Below are 18,939 nucleotides of genomic sequence, written 5' to 3'. Positions count from 1 at the left end.
TCCAATATTTTATGAGTTTTTTCTACTGAAAGTCCCATCTCCCGTCATACCAAAGCATGAATACACTAATTCTTCAATGGATTTCGCCCCAAGATAAGGTAAATACAAACTTGATTGGTAATAGTAAGATGATTGTACCACCTCCTTCCTTTCCTATTCCCTTTTTTTTCTTAACACAAAATCTCCTTTCTATCGTCAAACTCCAAAATTTGACAAACCCCTTGTCAAATGCTAAAACCAATCAAAATTTTCAAAACTATAAACATGGTTTAGTCCATAACCCGCCATCTTTCATGCTTCCACACTGAGACTTTTGAGCGGAAAATCTGTCTAGATGGAAAGAGAATTAGTTTTCAGGTAAAGACTTAGATCTTCATATGCTAATCAAGAGTCTGTGGACCCAATAATTATGCCCTTGCAAGTGATCAATGGATCATGTGTGACATTGAATTTGATGTTAGAGGTTTCAAATGTATAGGCATAAGACTATATTCGACAATGATAAACCTCTACACCAATCCAACCACATAATGCAACATACTATATAACGAAAAAAGACATAGCATTACTTTATTTAATTATGGTGACCCACCACGAAATCTTTTGATGAAATATAATTTACTCGATTCCACAAAAACACGGTGTCTTTGCCTCTATGACTAATGTGTGAGTGATCTTGATGTAGCGAGATCAATTTATCTAATGTAATAAAACAAATACTTTGGCGTGCACCTGAAGAGGACCATGGTTGGCTCCTTGACCGATGCTATGGTAAAAATAATCTTGTCTCTGCTATTAAGAGTGATGACAACTTTGGCTCCTGTAATGAATCGATGGTCAATGCTAGAACCAAAGCCTATGAAACTTGCTCGGCTCCTTCCTGTGCTTAGAGGGTTGTGGTGACAGTGCAACGCCCAGGCTATGTCCACTTCCTTTCGCCTGGAACAGATATGGGGATGCTCAACTCCTTTCTCTGCTCAGACAATTGTTGTGATAGTGTTTTGGCAATGTGACCAATGCTCAGGCTATATCAACTAATCAGCATGCAACACTCATACTCCCTTTCACCTTCCATTGAAACGAATCAGAGGCTGAAACCAATCTAACACCTCTACTCATTAGATGGCTCAGTGTTCATTTTAACACAGAAAATTACCCTCCTCGTGACCTCGACTGCTACTGAGAAACATCACCCTTTAGATTAGCAATGCGACTGTTTGGTTATGAGTGCCTCGAATTCCCTTCTGTCAGTGGTATAGTCCCATGCGATTGATTCGATGGGTCTGCATGATTTTCAGCCGACCTCCTTGCTCTAGTGATTTGAATACTCCCTTTCGTGGTGAGGTGCCTCCCGGAAGGTGAAATGGTGGATCAGACCATTGTTGACCTGATCCACGACTCAGTAATGTTGGTATAGTGTTTTGATGCAATCTATGCCTATGGCTATTGGTTCTATCCTCAATGGCCCTCAGATTCACTTGCTAAAGAAAAAATATTTGACCCTTTCTCCCTGTTTAACTTGGTCCCCTTTGATGAAAGTGTTATCACCAAAAATTGATCATCTAGCCTATTTTACTAGATGGATCAAAGTACACCATGTAAAGTCAATTTTACCATAGTAAAATTGCTTTCATTGTGAGAAATTACTTAATAAACCACCTTTGTTAAGTAATTTATAATTAAACCCATGAAGAATAATTAAATAAATCAATATTTATTTTATTTTCTTCTAGGAATAATTAATTAAACCATTGTTCAATTATTATTCCTTGTCATATTTGACCCAATTATGAAAAATCAAAAGATAAATTATTAATTATCTTATTTTTCTCTAGGAATAATTAATTAATCACTAATTAATTATTATTCCTTGTCAAATTTGACTAAATCCCTTAGGAATAATTAAATAAATCATTATTTGTTTATTATTTCTAAATAAAAGTTGAAATATGTTTTCCCTCCTAACCAAATATAATAAAATATTCCAAGTGGTTATTCCAAGAATGGGGTTAATAATATTTTATTATTGCTCATTATTTAAGGATAGCTCAATATTTTGTTATAAATAGAGGGGTTTTCCATTCATTATTCACTTTCGATTATTTTCGTTCTTGCACTCATCGTTGTAACTCTTATTATTTTCATTGCCGCACACCATTTCTCTGCCATTTGAGTTCCCATTAAGCTCAAACATTTTATTTGTTGGGTTTTCACATTATAAAGGAGAGAGACTCTACACAAGCTGAAGACGTTTTATCATAGAAAATAACCCATCCCATAGAGGGGGACTGGTAAAATTTATTTTTTCCCTTCATAGGTGTTATAATAAAATATATTCTTTGTATATCCGATTTCCATTGGATGATTGGAGTTATTACTGTTTATTTTTACTGTTTAACTATGATTGTATCATAGGTCAGGACTTTGCTAGGTTTTGTTTCTATCATTTGCTGCAAATCTACAATGTTTAGTAGCCATTTATATTGTTCAAACTCTTTGTCATCCGCAGTTTTAAGTGGGTTCTTTTCGTACATCTTTGAGACGAAAACACTACAACAAAATTGGAAACTGCAATGGTTTTTTAGTTCAGATCCAGAAACTTGGGCGGCCTTCAGTTTTCAGGTTAGGGTTTCTTATTTGTTCTGACTCTTAATGTTATTTACTAGCTTTCTAACCCTAGAAATGTCAAATTTCTAACTTCTGCAAGTTTTCTAGTCTTTTCTACAGGTCACGGGAACGAGCTGGGACAGAGACGGTAGTTTTTCTGAGATTTTCCAACCAGGAAAAAATGATTAGAAATCACACTTTTTAGCCCAAAAAGTGTGATCTCGAGTCTAGAGTGCATATTTCACCCCAAAAACTGCGATCCCCCCTAAAAATAGGTTAGTACCTATGATTTTAGGGTTTTTGGGTTTTTATCAGATCTGTTTCTGGGTTTTGTTGAGAGCTGTGTGTTGGGTTGTTTGACCTCTATCTCATCCTGCTTAGGCCTTGATCTACTCTAATTTACTCATCAAAGTGGAATTTATCCCCTTAGGGCTTCTAGTATGCTTCCACCTTTATAGGAGGAGTTTAGCTGAGTAAGAAGTCTGAGTTTCTCTAGCACTTTCAGCCATATTTTCCAGATCTATACCCTTTTCTTTTAGATCTCCAAAGATAGGTTGTTTCCATCCATGGTTTCATATTAAACCTTGTTTGGTCATTGGCCTTAGGGTCCCATCGGTTGCCCTAGGATTTACACCCATCTCCCTATCTTTTTGTAGCGATCTTCCTCTCTGGTTTTTTGTTGTTGTTGCACCACTTTCCAGTAGCCTAGTGTCATTTCATCCTAGTCACATCGACACTTAGATCCCTTGAAATTTTTAGTGTGTTTTCAGTCGATTTCACCACCATCCAGCACAATGTTTGCAAATTCAGTTTGGGTGGGGTTTAGTTAATGGTTTTGTTGTTCATTTACTATTGTTAATTTTAGTTTATTTTCAACAATCTTTTTTCTTTTTTACAAACACGATCTAGGCTTAATCAATAAATACACTTGCACACACAAGCACACCTTAAGTGAAGGGCAGTTGGTTTACACCCCCAAGCCAAGACTGAACATAATAAATTTATCTCCCCTCATCGAGACAAAGTCATATTGTTGATCTCCCTTCACCATTTTCATGTCACATGTGTCTTACCACCATTGTGCCACCAAGGCGTTTGTCACAGAGACTCTTATAGCTTCATCCCCATTTTCCACTCGGGCATATTACTCCTCCCCACTGGGTTCAAGTTCATAGCCCTCTGAGTCCCCATACCGACTCTTCTCCTGGTTCATCTGATTCCGAGCCTCCTTCACCACATATTGTCACCATGTTTGGACCCACAGCTAGTGTAGGAACCCAACCTAGTGTTGGCTCCAGTTCTACCCTAGTGATCACATCTAGAGGAGCAATCTCATGAACTATTCAGAAAACTCCCATACTCCCTTTTATGGCTGGCTTAAGTCTCCTAGATTTTAGCCAGTTGATAAATGACCCAATACACCACGATGCTAGTTGGCATGCTATGCCGACTAAGCTTCCCTCAAATATCCCAAAGTTTGAGGGTAATTCTGGAGAGGATCCTACCGATCATGTTTGCTCCTTCCACATGTGGTGTTCATCCAACTCCATTACCGATGACTTCATTCGTTTTCGGCTGTTCCAACACACGCTCACTAGAGATGCTACAAAATGGTATGTAGACTAGCCCGCCACATTTCATTCCATTTTCGTGATGCTTGTTAAATTGTTCCTCTCATATTTCTAGCTACCTCTTCGATACGACACTAGTAAAAAGATATTGACCTCATTTCGTCAGTCCTCTGCCACTCACCTTTCCGACCATGTTCAAGAGTGGCATAGAAGGAGGAGCACATGTCGTGCCCCACACTTCGAAGACCATGTCTATCTAGATTGGTTTCTCAGGAGCCTTTTAGCACCCATTGGAAAAGATGTCGCATCCCATTTTCCTCAGACTGAGGAAGAAGCTCTCCAAACCACTCTGAGATATGACCTGATTTATGTGCAATCCGGTTTTGTCTATACCATCATTCCAAACCTTCCCCATCCTGGAGGTTCCAATGCACCAGGGGAATCTCACATTGCCGATGGTATCATTGGAACCCTTTCACATCCTTCCCCATATACTCAACAAAGTTATGGCCATCCACAAGGGGGCACCAGTTCCTCCAACACTTATGCCCCTCCTGCTAGCAACATGTTTTCAGGGCCCCAACCTATCTACCAAACCATTGCTCCTCCTTATGAACAATCGAGCACTCCAGCCCCTCAAGCATTAACACCGCAGCCTCCCATGCATCCTCAACCCTCGTAGCTATTTCCCCCTTAGGGTCAGGTGTTTGCACAGTAGAGTGCAACCAATCCCCAAAATTTGAAGAAAAATAATAAGGGGAAGGGTAACAATTGTAACAAGGGTAACCAGGGTAATCAAGGTAATCAACCTAGTGAATCCCAGGGGAACCAGCCTAACACCAACAACTAGAAACAAGGAATCCAACCCAAGAAAAACAAGGCTATTCATATGAACAAGCCTTGTGCATGTTGTTATGTACATGGCCATTATACACATGAGTGTGCTATCTTAGCCCAGATGTGCCAAATGTGGGAAGCTCAAGCAGCTTCTACAGGCCAACAATTGCCTCAGAATCCTGCACCATCTTAACTGACAGTGCTTACAAATCCTTTCCCTCAACAAGGATTTGTTTCTTCTCAACCTCACCCAGGTCAAGCAGCCCACCCTCCCCAACCTTCTGGTCCTGGTGACTACCAGATCCTCATGATGAGCTTTGATGAGGTTAATCCCTCCAATATCAACTTGCAAACTCGATCGCGTCAATATGATAAGCCATCAACTTCGTCCGCCACTGATTCCAAAGCCAAAGCTTCTACTGAGCCTCTTATGACATCAAATGTTCCATTACAGATCCCTCAACCTAAAGCTGAGGCAATTCCCAAGATCCCAAAGGGACCATTATGCCATAACACGGCTTCTAACCGAGTTGCCCATACATACAGTATAGTAGATGACTTGGCGCAATCACCTGCCGCCATGTCGACGCTGGATGTACTCCAGTCATGCCCATCTCAAAAGAAATCTCTAATAACTTCTTTGGGCATAGTAGATCCTTCTGACAATCGTTTGATTGTCTTCCCAGTTGATACATCAGAACATCCCCCATTGCCTTGCTCTGTTGCTTTCTAGGTACTAGTCCAAGTCTGTAATGTCATCATCTCCTGATGCATTACTGACAATGGTGCATCCACCTGTGTGATGTCTGCTACCATTTGGAAAAAACTTTAGTCACCTGAGTTGTCCCCCTCCACCATCACTTTGCATGCTTGGGACAGACACTCCTCCTAGCCTCTTAGCATGTACTGCAACTATCCAGTGACCCTTGTGGGCAAGACTCTCCATGTAGATATTGAGGTTATTGATGCCCCTTTAGATTACAACATTCTCTTGGGTCGTAGTTACACATATTCCATGTCAGCTGTCACATCTATGGTTTTCCGCAAGATGTGCTTCCCCCATGAAGGGAAGATTGTTACCATAGATCAGTTGACTTACTACGAGCCGGCATCCATGACGTCCCCCGAGTCCATTATCTCATCAGTGTTAGATAAGAAGTCTTCAACTCCTCCTCCCTCTCATCTTAGAGCCTAAATCTTTCAGCGTCACGGGTTGTCCTCAAGCAGTCTGGTACATTCGATCCACAACGAGCTCCTCCGCACTGTGCGGTTACCATCCCAGCTGAGCCATCCAGATCCACCCCCCAAGACCTCCTCCATTTGTGGGTGCCTCTCCTATCTTCCCCCAAGAACTGTTCCTCTAGGTCTCAACCATCCAGGAGTTGTTTTGCCGGGACATTACCTTGCAGGCCAGATACCTTTCTTATTTCCCCCTCCCACAATATTTTATGTCCCTGTCATGGCTTCGTTGGTCCTTCCTAACATGACTTTAGGGATCCCCATATGGTACATTGATCCCCCTGCAAGCATTCTTCCTGGTCAGCTAAGACCTTATCATGCTCTGACCCTGGTTCAACTAGTCCCTATGGCCCCTACCACTACTTTAGTTCCATCACAACCTCAAGAGAAACCCACTCCTATTGCGAAAGCATCTGGACAGGGGGGAAAATCTAAGAGGAAAGAACCTAAGGACAAGGCTCCCCAACCTCCTCCAATCCCCAAGGCCCCAAAGTCGTCACCTCTGTGCACTTTGTGTAAAGTTGTGGGGCACGCGACCAATAATTGTCTTGAGCTTCCTCATCTCAAACCTTTGGTTCATGAAATGTTCCCTGAGTCAAATATCCCTAAAGTCCATGTTAACTTACCGGGTCCACCCAAGAAACTTAGAACGTTACACAAAAATCACCCTTGTGCCCTATGTGATCATCATGGTGACTACTCCCATTGTTGCCCTCATCTCAACAAATTTTGTGATTTCCTTAAGGCACTTCGCGAATACAAGACCACTCATAATGGATCACCTTCTCCTCTTCCTGTGGATTTTTGTACCAATAGTAAACCAGAATAGGGGGAATCTGGTCCCACCATTGTGATCCCTTCCCCAAATGTTGAGATGACGGACACCACGGGCCATATCCTTTACCTGTCGTCATCCTTGAGTTCCTCGTAGGCAATCCTTTCTGAGGTTTCTGAGCACGCTTCTATTCAACCTCTTTCGATAGAATCCCAGGTCTCAACATACATAGATCCTTCATCTACTATCTCGTCATCTACCATTCCATATGATGCGTATGTGAACCTTCTTTCTCAGGTTGATGCACTAGGTACCGTGCCGCATGATGTAGTCAATATTCGTCTCGTCTGCTCATCTTCCATTTTGATGAGGACATCATGGAAGCTATGTCTACCCCTAATTACCCTTGCACTTAGGCAAGGGGGAATATTTTTTGGAGGATTCTAAAGGCCATTTCCTTCCTAATAATCCCAATGCAATCTACCTAAAGAAATTTTTCTCATAGCTTATCTCTTTGATTTGCATGTCTTTATTTCTGTCATGAAGTTAGGTAGGATGCATCATCTCATCTGTCGTCTTTTTCACCTTTCAGATGGATCCATCATCCACACCATATATCGGTCATGTTGATGGTGCAAGTCACTTCTCCAGGAATATAGCCTCGATAGCCTGGGCCATTTTTACCCCCTTGCATACATTAGTGCTTTCGAACGATGTGTGCATTGGATCTGCCACCAATAACTAGGCCGAATATGATGCAGTGATAGGTTTGTTAGTCGATTCCCTTTCTCATCGCATCCTTCATCTTCATGTTCGTTTATATTCCTTGCTACTTGTCATGCAATTGAATGGTGTGTATCATGTGCATAACCAAGTCATATTTAGAAAATATTTGCATGTTAAGCTGTTGGTACGTGAATTTGAAACCATTACTTTTAGTCAAGTTCCTAGAGCCCAAAATAACTATGTAGATACCATTGCAAATAACATTCTAGATTGGCATTTATCACATGTATACCACAGAAGACAACCATAAACAAAACACATGGCGAACCATCATCGTCATATAAAAATGCATAATCATATTATGTATCATATAAGTGTTCAGAGCCCATAGCTCTAAATACATCTGACATGCCCAAAACATGTTACAAAAATCAAAATCAAAGGGACCCACATGTCCCCATATCTAGTCACTATCCAAAGGATCACGCACCAAAGGCTCTGCCCCACCTGCACGTAGATCACGTACTGCATGACCAGCCATCGCCATGCACCGCATGATACCTCGCCACTCTAAGGGAAGGCTGTTACACTCATATATGTATCAATTGTCTAGCTCATGCCATCTGCGCTCAAAAACTTTGGTCAAGAGTACCCCACATCTATGGTGTAGATAAACGAGTAGCACACTATCCTCTGGACCCTGACAAGATGACGATGTTCCCCAATCTGCAGCCACAGGCACTGCAGCTCATCCTACATTTCTTGTCAGTTTTACTGGTGCTATGTCTGCATACCACATATTTTACACTTAGTACCATATACATGTGATAAAAATATGAAATGCACCATAAAAATAGCAACTTAACAATTACCGTTTGGTCCCCATGCTTGCCTGAGCAAAAGTGGCAAGTCAGGATCTCCCTGATAGTTCATCCCGCTATAAGGATAATCGTCAATCTAGAGGGGCATCTGATCCCAATGTGCAAAAAACATGGGTTGGAACACCCGTTCGACTCCCTGTCCTCCTCTCCGCAGTAGGTGCCCTGAGTGGCAGATCTTGGGCTCCTGTGGGCCCCCATATCGGATCTATACATGAGGAAGGATGGTGGGTATCTTCTGAAAGAAGAATGCGCACAGTACTACACCAAAAACATAGTCATGGCTCACCTACATAGACTTAACTATTGTTTCACCGACGACAGCATCATCTCGGCCCACCCATAGTAGGTCCTAGCCAAAACACTCTCAACCAGCATCATCTGCCCACCAGTGATGTGGTGGAACACATGGCTGCCCAAGATCTGTAGCATAGCTGCGGAAACAACCTATGTCTCTAGCCAATCTAAATCACCAATCGGGATAGTCGTGCCCTTCACATGCACATCCTATGGACAATGGCACTCCACAAACTTTGTAATGTTCCTCCCACAAGGAAACACCAGATGTATATCCCCCACCACTCTGAGGGGAGGGAGTCCAGTGAAGAAATAAATATCCTATAATGTGAGCTCAATATTGTGCCCCTGCATGACAAATACCTCATGGTCTAGATCCCAATAGCTCACAATTCTCAATAGCAAGGGCTCACCTGCCCTCATCAATGGGTTCTCTACCAACTTGAGAACCCCATAGTGAGCCAATGCCCCTCGAACCCCTTGATCCATCTGAATCTCGGATTGGAGGGTATCCAAGTCTCACTCACACCAGTTGATTTTTAGCTCTGCCATGCCTGCAAAACACCACATGTCTTGTCAGTTGAGAGAAGAAAACACTGGTCTACACTAATCAACCTACAACCCCCACCAAGTGAGAAAACCACCCCTCTTTTCAGCCCCAAATCATAGTTTTATTCCCAAAAAGTGTGAGCTTGCAGGTTTTCACCTATTTCTTGTGATCTAAATTGCACTTCTAGGCACAAAAAGTGTGATTAGACTGTGAAGAGGAGCAAGGGTCTCCCAGGGAGCTGTCAGGAGCCAAAAATCACGAAATAAATAACTGAAATTGAAGAGATGAGTAACACCACTACCTGAAAGTCACAGATCCTAATTTTGATGGCTGGTTTGTCTGCTATGATCTCCACAAGATTTAGGGCCTTTTCCTCCTCTCCAAATTTACCACAACTCACATAAAAAATGAATTCCAATTGGAGGGAAAATGTCCTTTCATAGAAAAATCCACAATGATTTTGTCACCCACTTTGACCAAATGGTAGCTCAGCTTGATGAACCATCAACATCATTGGAAATCTCTCATCGAGTACTATAATGAGTCTTTCTCAGTTTTGGATGATTTGAAACTTCACTAGGAAGCCATTTTTCCAAGAAGGGTCACTTCGTCGCCTCTCAAAATCGGATTTCTTCATATGCGACACTTGTAATTTGGGGACCACCTTCCCTTGGAACTTGTCATCTCACGTGTCAATTTTCATCATGTGTAACCATCATTTACTCATTTTTTCATGGTCCCCACCGGGCCTATTCTATGTGGCAGCGTCATCGAGTCACCCTTGTTCAGAGCATCCACGATGAGTCACCCTTGCATCCATGGAGTCTGTTTCATATCCCATTATATCATATCACAATATTCCATCCATATTTTGATACTGTTCATCTCGTCTTGCCCATTTTAGCCTCTAGTCATACTGTTCGCATCCCATCCAGAGTTGAGTTAGTTGCTGCCAGGTCAACCATGCACTTTATGCTCTAACAAGGGAAGTCATATATTTGTCCCTCAGTCCCTCATTTTCCATTATACCTGGTGTCAGTCCATCAGTCACATTACTATTTTCCCTCATACCTTAGTTGAGGATCCTCATTGCCTCACCTATTGTGGGCCCTATTCTATCGACATCAGCTCATTTATTCCATAAGAACGACCTAGAGGGCAGTGTATCTTGGTTCCAACTTCCATTCTTGTTTGGTACTTTGGATCGAGTAGAGGGACTCATTATTGCCCTTTGACTTGGTTGTTTCATGTTCGTGATCCATACACTCGATGGTCCAGTGATGCAATAGATTGTACCAGTGGTTCCTAGGTGTGTGTGAGATGTTTGAGACCTCATGAGGGGGTGGCCCTTCAGGTAGACCCCCACATGCTCGGATGCATTCCTATTATGCTACAACCTTAGATGCAGTTCTACAAATATAATGGGTTTGGTTCCTACCAATCACAGTGTTCATAGCATGCACATCTCCTTCAGATGATCCATTTAGTTTTGTAGATCCCTTCCTTGTTCAACAGGGCTTCTTCGGTTGTTCTACCCTCCCTCCAACCCATTTTTTGAGGGAAGGGCCATTATATCTCATGTAATCAGTTCATATTATATTCAATCCTAGCTCATATTTTTCCAGGTGCATTATATATATGGGACACATTGTATTATTTTCTGACTCAGTTATGCCAACATGTCATGTACCATTCAGCATGTACTTCATTGCACAGTTTGATGTTTCTCAGCACACCATTATTTTTGTACTAAGTTATCTCGGCGGGTATATGTATGCTTCCCCTGCCTCATTGAGGTCCGGTACCACAACATAAAAGGTGACTTGCATTGGTCTTGCCCCCTCTGTCCCTATCCTCCTGCTTCAGTTGTATTGGTCTCTCTCTCTCTCTCTCTCTCTCTCTCTCTCTCTCTCTCCACTTTGTTGTGTAGTGATTGTGTCTTTACAACATAGTTTGGTCATATGTTTTCCTCCTAACACTCGTACGTTGGGGGGAAATCTGTTATCACCAAAATATTGATCATCTAGCCTAATTTACTAGATGGATTGAACTACACCGTGTAAAGCAAATTTTACAATAGTAAAATTTCTTTCACTATGAAAAATTACTTAATAAACCACCTTTGTTAAGTAATTTATAATTAAACTCAAGCAGAATAATTAAATAAATCACTATTTATTTGATTTCCTTCTAGATATAATTAATTAAACCATTGTTCAATTATTATTCCGTGTCATATTTGACCCAATTATGAAAAATCAACAGATAAATTATTAATTATCTTATTTTTCTCTAGGAATAATTAATTATTATTCCTTGTCAAATTTGAAAAATCCCTTGGGAATAATTAAATAAATCATTATTTCTTTATTATTCCTTAACCAATTTGTTGAGATGATAAATAAATCATTTATTTATTTATTATTTCTAAATAAAAGTTTAAATATTTTTTCCCTCCTAACCAAATACAATAAAATATTCCAAGTGGTTATTCCAAGAATGGGGTTAATAATATTTTATTATTGCTCATTATTCGAGGATAACTCAATATTTTGTTATAAATAGAAGGGTTTTCCATTCATTATTCACTTTTGACTATTTTCATTGTTGCACTCACTACTGTAACTCTAATTATTTTCATTGATGCACTCCATTTCTCTGCCATTTGAGTTCCCATTAAGCTCAAACATTTTATTTGTTGGGTTTTCACATTATAGAGGAGAGAGACTCTAAAGAAGATGAAGACATTTGAGGATAGCCAAGAACCCATCCCATAGAGGGGGATAGGTAACATTTATTTGTTCCCTTCACAGGTGTTATAATAAAATCTATTCTTTGTATATATAGTTTCCATTGGATTATTTGAGTTATTATTGTTTCTTTTTGTTATTTAACTATGATTATGGCATAGATTAGGACTTTCGCAGGTTTTGTTTCTATCATTTGTTGCAGATCTAAAATTTTTAGCAGCCATTTATATTATTGATACTGTTTATCATCCACAGTCTTAAGTGGGTTCTTTTCGTACATCTTTTAGAAGAAAACACTACAAGAGAAAGAATTCTAGAAAATGCATGGAGCAAGGACCCTTGAAACCCTCAGTCTTTGGAAAAGAAATGTGGCCTCCAAGTGATCAATCTCCAAGTTTGGCTATGGGTTCAACCTCAATCCTAGGATGAGCTTGATTAAACAATTTATATTCTTCCTTGGGATCAAGTTTAGAAACTTGACATTCGAACCTTTGTAATTTGACCTCTTTTACCTCCAATGAAATCAATCCACAATTATTTCAAGGAGACACTTTAGATCTATGAGAAAGTTAAAAATGGCATCGAAAGGCAGGGTCTCCTCCTTAGATTTAAATGATCTAGCCTCTTTCCAATATAGATTACAAAAATATATTCATACCATTGATCTTGAAATGAAACAGATATAATCTGATATGATACTTGTGCTCAGAATTTAGCCTTTGAACCCTTTGTGTTTGACCCACTAGAAGGAGATGAACTCTACCATTGGATTTCTATAGACCTGTAATCAAATTATAGTCAAGACGGTAGCACTTCCTACAACAAATCTCACAGCATTTCAATACAATTGAAAAGAGAGCCTCAAATCTGATAGGGGTTCGATCTCAATCCTGTCAACTTGAATGGATAAATATGGTAAATCAGACCCAGGTCCAATCTAAAAATTTGGAAAAGTAATGTTTTCTCTTTTGTTTGCAATAAAATAATAACTCTCAAAATAATGAAAAAAATTCTCCTTCCAATCAACCGAAAAATAGAACCAACTAGGATGATACGAAATTCCATCGAAGATGGAAATGTTGGATAGGGTGAGCATAAATTCTGCCAAAGTTCCCTACATGAAACCTCCAAATAATCCTGCAAATAATTTAGAATTTTCCAATAAAACCCTCAGGCTGGTGGGATGCACAGCTCTGATAACACTGTAATTTCCCAATCATCAAAATTTTAATCAGTTCTGGTACATTGTAGGTGTTCTAATAAAATTCTTGCAGTAAAAACACCGAACACAATAAAGATCTGAGAATGCAGCATCTTATTTATGTAAATAAATATAAACAAAATTACATGCCCATAGAAGCACTACTAAAGCTCATGCCTTGGCATGTATGGCTTCCCATCAACAGAGAAATTAAAGATGCTGAAGCACAATCTTAGATCCTCGATGGATCCACCAGAGAAATTACTCCCATGGGGTTTTTGTCCTTGGGATCAACTAGAACTTGCCTTGACAAGCTCTCAACAAAAGAAAAATAGATAAATAACTCTCGATGATTACATTGTTAGGCTCCTATCCCCTTTTATATGCTTCATTGAATCTCTAGAGACTTTATTTTATTGTTTTCACTTGAAAAACAAAGGCAAATACCATGGGTCAATGCCATGGGCAACTACCATGGTAAATACCATGGGTAGATTCCATCCACTTTAACCATGTCCACATAAAAAAGAATATTACAAATCGATCACTTCTTATTTAGTCTAAGAAGTTTATGTTTAGGAATTCCCCAAGATCCATAAAAGTAGAAACTTAATAGAAATTACTCATTAACACCACAAAGTATGTTATTTTTATTGAGAATATTGAGCACATTGAAAGATGCTTGTTAAAGTGGATGTTAGAGAAATCCCTAATGCATAGGTCTAACAATAACAAGAATTGTGTTACCTTTCGGGTAATTATCTTAAGAATCCTAACTATGTATTAAAAATGTAGCTCGGGGCATTGAATTAAACGATATTCCTTATTGATTTTGGGATTGGGATGAGAGAGAGATAGGAGATATTGTCTATTCTAAAAATAAACATCTTTTCACTTGTATCTTTTCCATACATAATGTCTCTTTTTCATAAATTAAATGGACAACCTTCTTTCCTTAATTCTTCATGAGAAACCATCCTTCCAAGAGGCATTAAGGCCATTTCTAGACAAGTAAGGCCACCTACTAAGTCATAGATTCGAAATCCAATGACTCTGCTACGAGCTCACCAAGATTTAGTACCTCTTACTCTTCTCTAAATTCTCCAACAAATCAATGTACAAATGAATTGGAATTGGGGGCAAGAAGCCCTTTTATAGGAAAAACTCTAGTTTTTTTTGGCCATTAGGAGTAAATGGTAGCTCGGTTTGACAAACTGTTAGCACTGTTGGAATTCTCTCACCGATCTCTACAATGGGTCTCCATGTTTCTCGTAATTTGAAACTTCGCCACAAAGCCATTTTTTCCATGAGGTCTCACTTTGGTGCATTAAATCAAATCTCTTAATATGAGTCACATGTACTCTCGTACCACTTTTCCTTTGAACTTTTAGAATTATGAGTCACTGTCACAAGTAATCACTATTTACTGATTCTATTATGGTGCGCTGTGAGCCTTTCCCATGTGGAAGCATCATATAGTCACCTTTCTTCAAAGGATTAGAGATGAGTCACCCCTACATCTATGGAGTCTGTTCAAAGTCCCATTTAGTCTTGTTACAATATATTATCCATATATGTGTCACATTCATCCCATTTTACTTATATTTGACCTCCATCTATCCTCATGTGCCTTTGAAAATCCTCCATCTGAGTAATTGACCATCCCTTATGGAATTGTGTCAGTCACTACGAGGTCAACCTTGCATGTTATGCTCTGACAAGGTAAATCATAACTCCACGAGTCCCCATATCTTCCAATTATCATCCCCAGTGTTAGTCATTATTAGCCATAATACTATGATCCTTGTGCCTTTGTTGAGGATTCATAATTGCCTAAACTCTAGTGGGCCTGCTTTTGTTAACATCAACACATTTATTCCAGGAGAGTAGTTTAGAGGATGGTGTACCTTGGTTTCATCTTTCATCCTTTCTTGGTGCCTCTAATCAAGAAAAGTGAATCATTATTTCCCTTTTACTTGGTTTTTTCTCGCATGCTCAAATTCAACTCATTATCGCACGATCAAGAAACATACACTTGGTGGTTTAGTGATCTAGCAGATTTTCCTAGATTTTCTGAGGTGTGTGTGAGATGTTCTAGACCTCATGAGGGGATGTCTCTTTAGGTAGCCCCTCACATGCCTAGATGTCAGAAAATTATGATCTAGCCTCAAAAGAAGTTATTTTTATTTGAATGGCTTTGTTTCTACCGATTGCATAACTCACAACATGAACCTCTATTTAAAATGGTCCATTGAGATATTTAAATACCTCTCCTATTCATCAGGGCTTCTTTGGTTGTGATCTCCCCCCCCCCCCCCTTCACCACACCAACGTGGGGGAATTATGTCTCATGTCCTCAAATCAACATACTTAATTGTATCAATCCTGGCCACTGTATTCGAGGAAATTATGTATATGGGGATCATTATCTCATTGTATCATTTTTTGCCCCATTGATGCCAGCATATCATGTATCATGTACTATGTACCTCAGACCTAGATTGTTAGGCACACCATTATCATTTGTACTCGGTTATCTCGTAGGTATGGGTATATCTCCCCCGCCTTATTGAGATCTTGTACTCATCAATAAAGGAAACTTTTATCTCACAGGTAGGTTTCACCCCCTCCAACTTCACTCCTTCCTATTACTTGAGTGATCTCTCTCTCTCCCTATGACTTCCCTTCGGTGTTTTGCGAAAGTGAAGCTACAACATATTTCCATCATACGATGTGCTCCTCAAACTCTTATGTTGGGCAACAATATGTTATCACCCAAAAAATGATCACCTAGTCATGTATTACTAGGTTGATCAAAATGCACCATGTAGGATAGGTTTTTACATATTAAAACCTTCTTTTACCTTAGGCAATAATTTAGTGAACCAATTTCCTAAAGTATGTCGTTGCATTCTAGACTACTACATGGAGGGGAATTTTAAGACAATTTTTTAAGACAAAATAAATCTTTTGTCTTAAAATTTTCAATATGATGCACTAGTAAAAAAGGTAAAGGATTAGGGGTTCGTCTTTACGCTATTAATGGTTTCTTTGGGAGAGTGATCGAGGCTAACAACAAATAATGGGATTTAGGGTGATGGAGGCTGAAAACAGAGGTGTGCGCCGTGAGAGGAGCAATGGAGGCACTTTCGAAGAACGTTAATGGGTGGTAACATAGTTGGAGTATTTTTCGGGGTCTCCATCGATTGTGTTTTAATATGTGTTTTTTTACCATTTTATTTATTTTGAATGCTACTTATATACATTGGTTGTTGTTATTAGAAAATTGTCGTGCTAGATTGGCAATATGGATTAGATTCACTTGAAGGATTGTTGAAAAATGTGGCAAGAAATTCTTAATTTGATTTTGCCTTGACTAAATTGAGAAAATTTGAATTTCCACATCAGCACACAACTTGGATGCAATTAGCTTGTATGACATGGTTTGTGTCACCCATTTTACTCAATCAATTCGAGTTGGAGTTAGAGTTTAGTTAAGCATGTGTGATTTCTAATTTGTAGCAGTCAAAGTCAGTTATCTCAAGTTGTTTTCAATTAAACTAGGTCTAACCATTGGTGGAACTAGCGGAAGGCTAGTTGTGCAGTGATACTTCAGTCAAATGTAATGATCATCTAGTTAAGTGATCAATCATCCCAAAATTGCTAGTGCATGCAAACAATTCGAGTTCCCCAGCTATGGTGGAGATTCCAAGGCAGTTTAATAATAGTTGTAGACTAGTCTTGAGCGTACAGGTGTTCCATGCAGTCACATGATCAACCTTAGGAATTGTACAATCCATTTTGGAAAAAACCTAAATAATAGGGGCCTAATTTCTCAAGGAATTGTACAAGGAAATAGGGGCTCAAGCAGAGGTAGAAATTGACAAAGTTTGGGTTTGAGATTCTTAGTGAGCAGAGGGATAGGTTATTCACTTACGAGTTGTGCACAGTTGAGTAAATCAATTGTAATACATCTATATTCATAAGATTGATGCAAGAAGGCATTGGAGTTATTAGAAGATTGCTTTCCCCATGAAAAATATTGTGTGCATGTATTTTATTTCTTATTGCATGTCTGAATTTTTTGTTCTAAATTGTGAATTAACTTTCGTAGAGTAGTAGAGTAGGTTTGTGTCTTATGATTTTGAAAAAACTTCATGATGAGTTGCAAATCTACACCATAATTTCTACATCGTATCATAGCAGGATTCACATTAGAGCATGAATTTTGAATTTGTTTCTCAGGAGGTTCGAATTTGCAGTTCAGTGTAGCAAGATCTCTTAGGAACTAAAAATATGACCTTCAATGGGCTGAGGCTAGAGTATTCCTTGGAAGGCAACTCTAATTTCATTGACTACAAGGATCGCATGGAGGAGGTATTCGATGACAATGGATTGCTAGAATACATCAAGAGAGATGTTACAAAACTAGTAGAATCTGATGCCCAAAACCTTGCTCAGTCGAAGAAAGTTGTAGCCAAGGTGTGGATAATAATATTGGAGGGAGTACGAGACCACATTGTCAGCAATCTCCATGGGAAAGAAAATCCTTATGGAATGTGGTAGGCACTCACAAATCTATTCTAGAATAGTAGTGACCACAAAAAGTTGGTGCTCAAGGATAAACTTTGAAATATCAAGATGTAGAAGAATGACTTTACCCTGCAATATCTGAGGAGGTTCACACAAGTTCATGATGAGCTTGCAGGAGTTGGTGTTACTCTTTCAAAGGATGACTTGGTAAGAATATCCCTTCTGGGCCTTCCCAAGAGTTGGCATACTTATCATGATTAAGTGAACAGGAGGGAGAAACTACTGAATTAGGAACACTTATGGTACAATTTGGTATAAGAGGAAATAAGGCAGAATACTACGGATGGGACATCATCCAAGGGCAAGGATGAAGAAAAATTTTCATTGGTTGGAAAGGGAAAGAAAGGAAAAGGGGAAGAAATCTCAAACCAAACCAGAATCCAACCAAGGGCGAAAGAAGAAAGATTTGTCAAAAATTAAATCCTTCCATTGTCACGAATATGAGCACTATGCCACGAAATGCCCAAAGAAAGAGGCAAGTGAGAAGACCTTAGGAGGAGCAGTGGGTGAAGCCTTGGATTCATAGTTCGACCTTGACTTTACCCTTATCGCATGCATGTCCAAGATAGTGATGGGGAGTGTGTGGTCCTAGGACTCAAGTGCATTGTTCCACATGACAAGGTGTAGGGACGTTTCAGTGACTTGGAGGAGAAAGATATCCATATGTACATCAAGCTAGGGGACGACTGAAGGTAAAACATGACCAGTATTGGTACAGTCAACTTTCAGAGGGAGTTAGGCTCTCCTCTCAAGCTCAAGGATGTCATGTTTGTTGTAGGCCTAAAGAAAATTTTCATCTCTGTTGCCGTTTTGTAAGACTGTGGTTATGACGTGATCTTCAACAAAGGAAAAACATTCCTGAGACACATAGCCATGAGACAGGTGAAGAAGATCGAGGTTTGTGTGAAGAATCTA

At 39.5% G+C, this 18,939-nt stretch overlaps 1 protein-coding gene and 1 pseudogene across 1 annotated transcript in view; one reads left to right on the top strand and one right to left on the bottom strand.

Annotated features, from left to right (window-relative positions):
• LOC149213126 (uncharacterized) overlaps nucleotides 1–18,939 on the bottom strand; it is a 232,325-nt gene that overhangs the window by 998 nt on the left and 212,388 nt on the right. The window lies entirely within an intron of this gene.
• The window catches only part of LOC149213127 (polygalacturonate 4-alpha-galacturonosyltransferase-like), an 83,730-nt pseudogene that overhangs the window by 21,492 nt on the left and 43,299 nt on the right, over nucleotides 1–18,939 (top strand).

This window comes from Pinus tabuliformis, chromosome 1_1 (assembly GCF_031772625.1).
Source record: "Pinus tabuliformis cultivar Carrire ecotype Pingquan chromosome 1_1, CPIR1, whole genome shotgun sequence".
Classification (NCBI taxonomy): domain Eukaryota; kingdom Viridiplantae; phylum Streptophyta; class Pinopsida; order Pinales; family Pinaceae; genus Pinus; species Pinus tabuliformis.
Note: the sequence above shows the minus strand (reverse complement) of the source record. Positions and strands in the feature narration are given on the sequence as shown.